Source organism: Otolemur garnettii, unplaced genomic scaffold (genome assembly GCF_000181295.1).
Source record: "Otolemur garnettii isolate 467f Iridium unplaced genomic scaffold, OtoGar3 scaffold00160, whole genome shotgun sequence".
Lineage (NCBI taxonomy): Eukaryota > Metazoa > Chordata > Mammalia > Primates > Galagidae > Otolemur > Otolemur garnettii.
This window is the reverse complement of record NW_003852555.1, coordinates 3,544,049-3,551,406: the sequence shown is the minus strand read 5'-3', so window position 1 is coordinate 3,551,406 and position 7,358 is coordinate 3,544,049.

The following is a 7,358-nucleotide window of genomic DNA, read 5'->3' as shown; positions in this document are numbered from 1 at the left end:
CCCCCATACTGGAAATAGGGATTCCACTCAATTCCAATGACTCAGCAATTCAGGAAAGCATTAGTTTTACATGTAGTAAATGTGACATCTGCAAATTGATTGCACCCCCAACAATTCAGCTCTATGATTTATGGAGCTAAGATGTCTTCAAGCAAAATGATATATAATCATAATTCCAGAGAGTTTCGTGACAAGGAAATTGAAACACAAATAATGTGAATACTGTATTTCCAACAAGAATTGGTTGTTTCTTCCATGTGCGTTCCAGCACCTGAAGAGAAGGGGCAGAGAGATACACAGGAGTTCAAAGAATTTTAATTGCAGGGATCATGGAGATTATCTAAAGCTGTCTATAAATCACAAGTGCTTGGCCGAGGGGAGTACGGTGCGGTAGACAGATCAGAGTTCAGATGAACACCGGAGTCAAGTTCCTCTCTGCCATTAGCAGCTAAACTATAAGGTATTTACTTAATTTCCCTATATCTTAATTTCTTTATAAAATGGGGATGTTATCTACATTATATAGTCATATAAGGAATAAATAAAATTCCTTAAATAAATCAGTACATAGTATTTATTTAAAAAGGGTTTTTCAGTTTCAATCCTATTTTTTTATTGATCTTAAAATCTACTTTGAAATCCATAGCACTGACACATAAAAACAACTCAATTATTTAATAATTCAAGAAATATTTATTGAGAATTTTCTTTGCCTCAGCTAATAATGCTAGGGTGCTGAAGTTCTGCTGTAGCTATGACGACTTGCTCAGGTTAAGGGGGGTCTTTGCGAACACACGTGCCTCACCTCCTTAGCAACATTATCTTGTCTGCTAAGAAAATTGAGGTAACCGTGGGCTAGGTAATGTGCCAGCACTGATTTTATTGAGAATAACTGAAAATATTTGAGAGCATTGTGAACAATTTCTGTTTGAAGGCAGCAGAGAGCTACCGGCTGTGAAAAATTTAAAAGAATATTATGAAAAGAAAGAATTCATGAGAAATGAGCCCCGTATTTCACTTCTAAGACAAATTGAGAATTACAGGTGGGCACAGTAGCTCAGGCCTACAGTCCTAGCTACTCAGGCAGCTGAGGCAGGAGGACCTCTTGAGGTCTGTGGCCAGGGCAACATGGAGAGACCCCATCTCTAAAAACAAACAAACATTATAAAGGCATTTATAGAGATGTTGCTGAAGTATTGCTTATCATATCAAAAGTGTGGAAGATTATCTCTAATGACACCAGAGATTTCAGAGACAGATAAAACACGTGATTGCGGTAGACTGAAAGTTCTATCGTGAGACTGCATGGCGTTCTGTTTTAGTGAGGTCACCTGTCTCAGCAGTTCACCCCGGAGGGTCTATGCTCTTCCACATGGGTCATAGTTTACACGGGTTTGCCCTGCGCTGTCTTGCTCTTTTACTTCCAAAACCTTTCTCATTCTTCAATGTTCTCAACCCGTATTCATGGTCGCACAGTATATTGGTTACTCCTTTAACACCCAATTACCATTTTTCTTTTGTTTCTCGGAATTCTTTTTTATTAGAGGGGTATCAGTGTCAGGTTACATGGACCACTTTTATAACGCTGGCGCCCTGGCTAAAGTCGTGTCTGCCACCCAGATAGTGTTCCTAGTATCTATTAGTAGGTTTTTGTCCTCCCATCCTGGCCCTCTCTCCGGTTGAATTCCACTGAATTTTACTTCCCTCTGTGCCTGGTTAGTTCCAATATAATAGTGAATACCCGTGGTGTTTGTTTTTCCACTCTTGAGAGATTTCACTTAGGATAATGGTCTCCAGTTCCATCCAGACTGCTGCAAAAGGTATTAATGCATCATTTTTATGGCTGAGTAGAACTCCATGGTATACATATGCCACATTTTATTAATCCAGTCATGAACCAATGGACAGGTGCATTGTTCTACATCTTTGCAACTTGCTTCTCAGAGTTTCTATTAGAGTACTATTTTTCCACTTAAAATCTGTCTCTATATGCATGGTTGTGTATTTTATGTGTACATATATAGAATATAAAAAGAATCTCATGTCGTATGTGTACTGTATTTAACATATACACACATTCAGAGGGAGACCTGCTCACTTCCTGGGGGAGACACAGGCCATGGGGCCAAGTGAGAAAACAAGAGGAATGTTTCCTACCCTCACCCCTGTGTGAATTTTGAACTGTTTCTTGTCAACCAGTGGAAAGGATGAGACTCAAACACTATTTCTTTGGTTCTTTTTCTTTCTCTCTCTTTCTGTCTTGTTGATTGTGTTTCTGTGCTGCCTTCTTGGGCATAAGACAAAAAAATTCACATACAGTGTTTCTAATGGGTGATTTTATTGAAAAAATACGAATTATTTTATTGTGTTAATTCCAACAAAGGTAGCGAAACTTTAACATTACAGACTATAAAAATTTCAAGCTCACATTCATGTGGATGTGATAAATAAAAGTCAGATACATTGTAATTCTGAGTCATCTCTGCTTGTCAATATTTACACACTAGTGTGTGTACTTTTCAGGTGTTTTTTGGATTCTGACATCTTCAGGGTTGATGTAATCATATAAAATTCACTACCAGATGAGTCTTGGAAAAACACAGATGAATGCTTGTTATTTTTCTGAAAGAGGGTGTAGAATTGCTGTTACTTCTTAAATGTTTTGAAGAATTTGCCAGAAACAGTCTGGGTCTAAAAATGTCTTCTTTGGAAGGTTTTAAACTATAAATTCAAATTTTTATCAGTGTAAATATATCTGTATATAATATTTGATAAACTATATCCTAAGGTAAACATTTGTTTCATATTTTAACCTTTGAAATCACAAAGTGTCTTACTGATATGCATATTTGATGTGGTGATGGTTTGGTTTTTCTCAGAAAAACTGTTAGAATTGTACAAGTGCAATGTGCATAACTGAAGCTAGTAAGTGCATGGCCACCCCTATCCTTCTATTCAGAGGAGTTGCTGGAGGTAAACAAAACAGGAACTGTCGCTGCTCTTTGTAATGATGTGCAATGTGTGTGTTTTGCTGAGCTCAGGCAGTAAATGTTCTTCTTGGGTTGTCTCTTGAAAAAAAATACACTTCCTTAAGATTATAGGGAAAGACAGAGGGCTTAGGAGAGAAGGATTGATTGCATCATTTTTGCAGGTGTTTCCCATCAAGAGGGCAGTCCTTCTCACCTAGAGACCCACAACCCAGTAAGGAGTAAGGCTGTCCTACCGAAGCATCCCACATTCTCCTGTGATGTCACTGTATACCCACTTCCTCTGATTTGGAAGTGAGCATTTGGTATCACTGGGTCACCACAGGTTGTGGATTACTGGGATGGTTGCTTATTACAAGGAGAAGAAAGGGAGTTCCATGTTACAAAAGGTGGTGTTCCCTAGGTGGAGTTGTGGTTTTTGGAGTGGATATTTGAAGAAGGAGTTGTTAAGATGGTCACGAGACCAAAGACAAGGAGACAAATCTAGGACTGTGTCCATCCTCAAGTTTACTCTCCTTCCTGAGATAGACTTAACATGTTCATGCTTTTTTGTCATTCACTTTTGGAGATAATTTTTAGATTGCCTCATTTCTATTTTCCTTTCCTTGCATATCTTTTACAAAGTCTCATTTATACCTGTTCAAATGTGCATTGTGGGATTGGAAAGAATGGAGAAAAGGTGTAGGGTGGGGAAGCATGTCCGGCTCCATGTTCACCAAAACTCTCAATGTTAAGTCTGGAAATAGCAATACTCGAACCAGATTACTTTAGAACTATACGTTAGTGAGTAACAATGAAATCCACCCTGGCCTACAGTGAAACTGAGAATCTTCAGAACATGAGTTTTCAGGAAGCAGAATGAAGAGAACTTTTTTAGGCAGTTGTAAGAAGATATGTCAGGATAGAGGCATCTGTCTTCTCTGGAAATCCACTTACGATATACATTTTTCCACAGACCTATTCTTCCTTTGCAGTTTTTTCCTTCTTCATTAAGAAGGCTCAGGCTTTTATGAAAGCTCCAAATTATTTCTATGTGACTCCTTTTGGTTTGATGATTGTAAGTGGAACACCACCTTAAACTCTCTAAGCCAGAAAAGTCTTCAGAAATTAGGACTCCTGTGATAGGTGGGGCAAATGAGATACAAAAAACTTAAAAGTCGTACTTGAAATTATCAGTATTTAATGGAGTATTCAAGTTCTATCAGAAACTTTGTATTTTGCTGGTTGTCCCATCTTTGCCAATCTGTAAGCGTTACTCATTTTATCTAATGACTTCTGAAGTTTCTATCAAGGAACTTTGGCAGCATTTGGCTAAGCTGAGTTTTAGTCATCCTCAGTGTTGGTAAATACCATGTAATAATTTAGACTGGTTACTTTTCCTCACAAACATAATATTTTAAAATGTTGCACAAAGTCACACTGGCTATCTCCATTTAGATGATTTTTAACTTAATTTTTATTAAATCGTAACTGTATACATTTATAGGGTACAAGGTGATGATTTGATATGTAAAGTACAATGCTTAAATCAAACTGATTAACATAAGTATCACCTCACTTATTTTTTGTGGTAAGACATTTATAATATACTCTTAGTTGTTTTCAAATATACCCTTGCATTGTGCACACTAGGTGAGATTCCACCAAACACCCTCCACTCCCCCATCTCTGCAGAACAGACACACAGGCAGAATGAATGTGCTCAAAGCTTAGGGTTTACTTAGTCAATCTTCAAGCTATAGTAAGAAGCAAAGGGAAAATAGAGGTGTAGGTTTACACATTGACAGTAGTAGGATGCGGGAGCGGAAGGAACACACTGTCCTCTGTTGGACGATGTTCAGAGGCCCATCTTTCCCTCACTCTGCCTCATCTGCCTGCTCTGCAGGGTGGTTATAAGGATTAGAGTTTAGGAATAGCAAGGTTGCTCGGTGTTTATAAAGCCCTTGAACTCATCCCTTCTTTGTTCAGTTAGAAGACAGGGGGCAGTATGCCTGGACAGGAGCGGTACATCACTGATGATTTGCTGAGCAGCCATGGACTTTGTCTACAAGTCTCTGTCAGGGGAGGGTCAACCTGGGACCAAGATTGGTGGCATCAACGTGTAACAATGTCATGGTAGGGATCCCCTTACTAACCACTGGGAGTCATATGATCCATGACTTATGAATATTTAAGGTTAATCTTTCATCTTTCAAACCTGCTCTCACTGATTACATCAATTCTGTGTTCCAATTACATAGGCTATATTTATTACATGTCTAAAGTGTGTTACAGGTTAGCAATGTGGTAACTGTACTTAGCAGACCCTGTACATTTCATCCAGCTCATTTGTTTGTCTTGTTCTCCATAGTAAAGCCGAATATCCTTACATACTAAAGCAAACACCTATTACAGCCTCCTCAGGGTCTGGTGTTTATTTACAGATTTTAAAGACAATGTGTGTTTATCTTTAGAAAAAGCAATCAGAGAGGGAAAGGAACATTCATCTTTTTTGTTCAGCAATTATATGAGAATGAAAATGTGGGCCGGGAGGTTGCAAAGGGCAAACATAAAGGAAAATTAGAAATAATATGGATATAATTTCTTCCTTCTTTTTCTAATTATCAGGAAAATTATGTTTAATATAGTAGTATATTGAGTGATAATTTCTGATGAGTTAAATCACATGACAATTTATGTTTGTTTGTAATTATTTCATTAAAAATTTTGCAAGGTAAAATTATATTAAAAATTGTTCCAGAATGTTAATTTACTAACAATGAGATTAAATTATTTTCTTCATACTTCAAAAGAAAGTCTAAGGTGGTGGTAGAGTTTAAAGTTTTGTGGTTTTAGATGGGGCCTTGAAAGCAATCTTTGACTTCAGTGTTTGAAGATAGAGTCCCCAGCGAAGCCACTAACCTTTCTATTTACCCTCTATATGTAAAAGGAAATTAGAAAATCACCTTGAAGTGTTGGCCAATTGCAATGAAATGATGACTGTAAGGCAATAGGAATGCAATTTCTGGCATATTGCACACACAAATAAATGGTAGCTCTTATTGATGACAGAAAGAGACAGGAGGAAGGAAAGAGGGAGTGGAGGGAGAGAGAACATTAAATTTATTGTCAGACGAACATCTCAGGGGCCTGCTGTAAATGAGAAATAATATTTACAAATGCTTTATAACTTACAAAGCATAATTTTCAGCATTATCTCAATTTTTAGAATTCTGTTATTCAGAATAATTCAGCTATTACTTTGTTACAGTTAAAAAGAAAGACACAAAGCAGTAAATGCAACTTTATATAAAGGTCTAGCCTAGAGCCTAACTAAAATGTGTATCTTCCGATTCTGTTTATAATTATTTTATTTCAAAATGTATAAGAATTAAGATCAAGTAAAGTTAAAAAAACATATGAAGGGTACTTAAAATCTCATTGTTCAAAAATAATTCTCATTAACACTTTTAATACATATGTATGTAACTGGACATACAAACACATACACCAAATATTTCATAAGTAACAGTAAACAATTTAAGAAACTTTCTTGACCACAATATTTCTCTATGCCTTTAACATACACAGTTTTCATCATCAATCTCCAAGAACGCTTTATGGTAGAAAGCATTTATTTTGGAACTTTTGCTTCTATTGATGCAGGATGTTATTATGTTAATTGTCATCTTACCATTAGCCACTGAAAATTTTGAAAAAAATATTGAACAACTATTTTCAGACATAGTTTCTTTGGGTTGCTATAAAAAATTTTAGACTATGTAATTTATGAACAGTAGAAATTCTATAGGCTGGGAGATCCATGATCAAGGTGCCCAGCAGATTTGGTTTCTGATGAGGGTGATGGACGTTGAAGCTGGTGCCTCGTGCTTTATCCCTACACGGCAGATGGAGCAAACACTCTCTTTAGCCTCTTCTAGAAGAACATTTATCCTGTTCTGGAGGGCAGAGCTCTTATCACTCAAGCACTTTCCCCAAAGGCCCCAACTCTTAATATTACCACACTGGAGATTAAGTTTCAACATATGGATTTTGGAGGAACACAAACACCCAGACCACAGCATTGGGTAACAGATAACACAAAAGGTACATATTTTCGAGAAGAGAATCAGTTGAGGTGATCCCAGTGATTGCTCTAGCATATGTCTGGTGACATTTTCTAAGCTGCATCACAAGGAAGATAAATTGAAACAGAATCCAATAGTTTACTCAACTGAGTTGAGGAGATACACTATGAAATTCAGGTGGGTAAAGCATACGGCAGAGTACTGGAGCTGCACCAAGGTCGAGCTTCAGGGGTGTGCAGAGGGGCCCTAGGAGTCTTTGGTGGAATACAAATCTGGGCAAGCATGAGAGGAACTACACACAGCT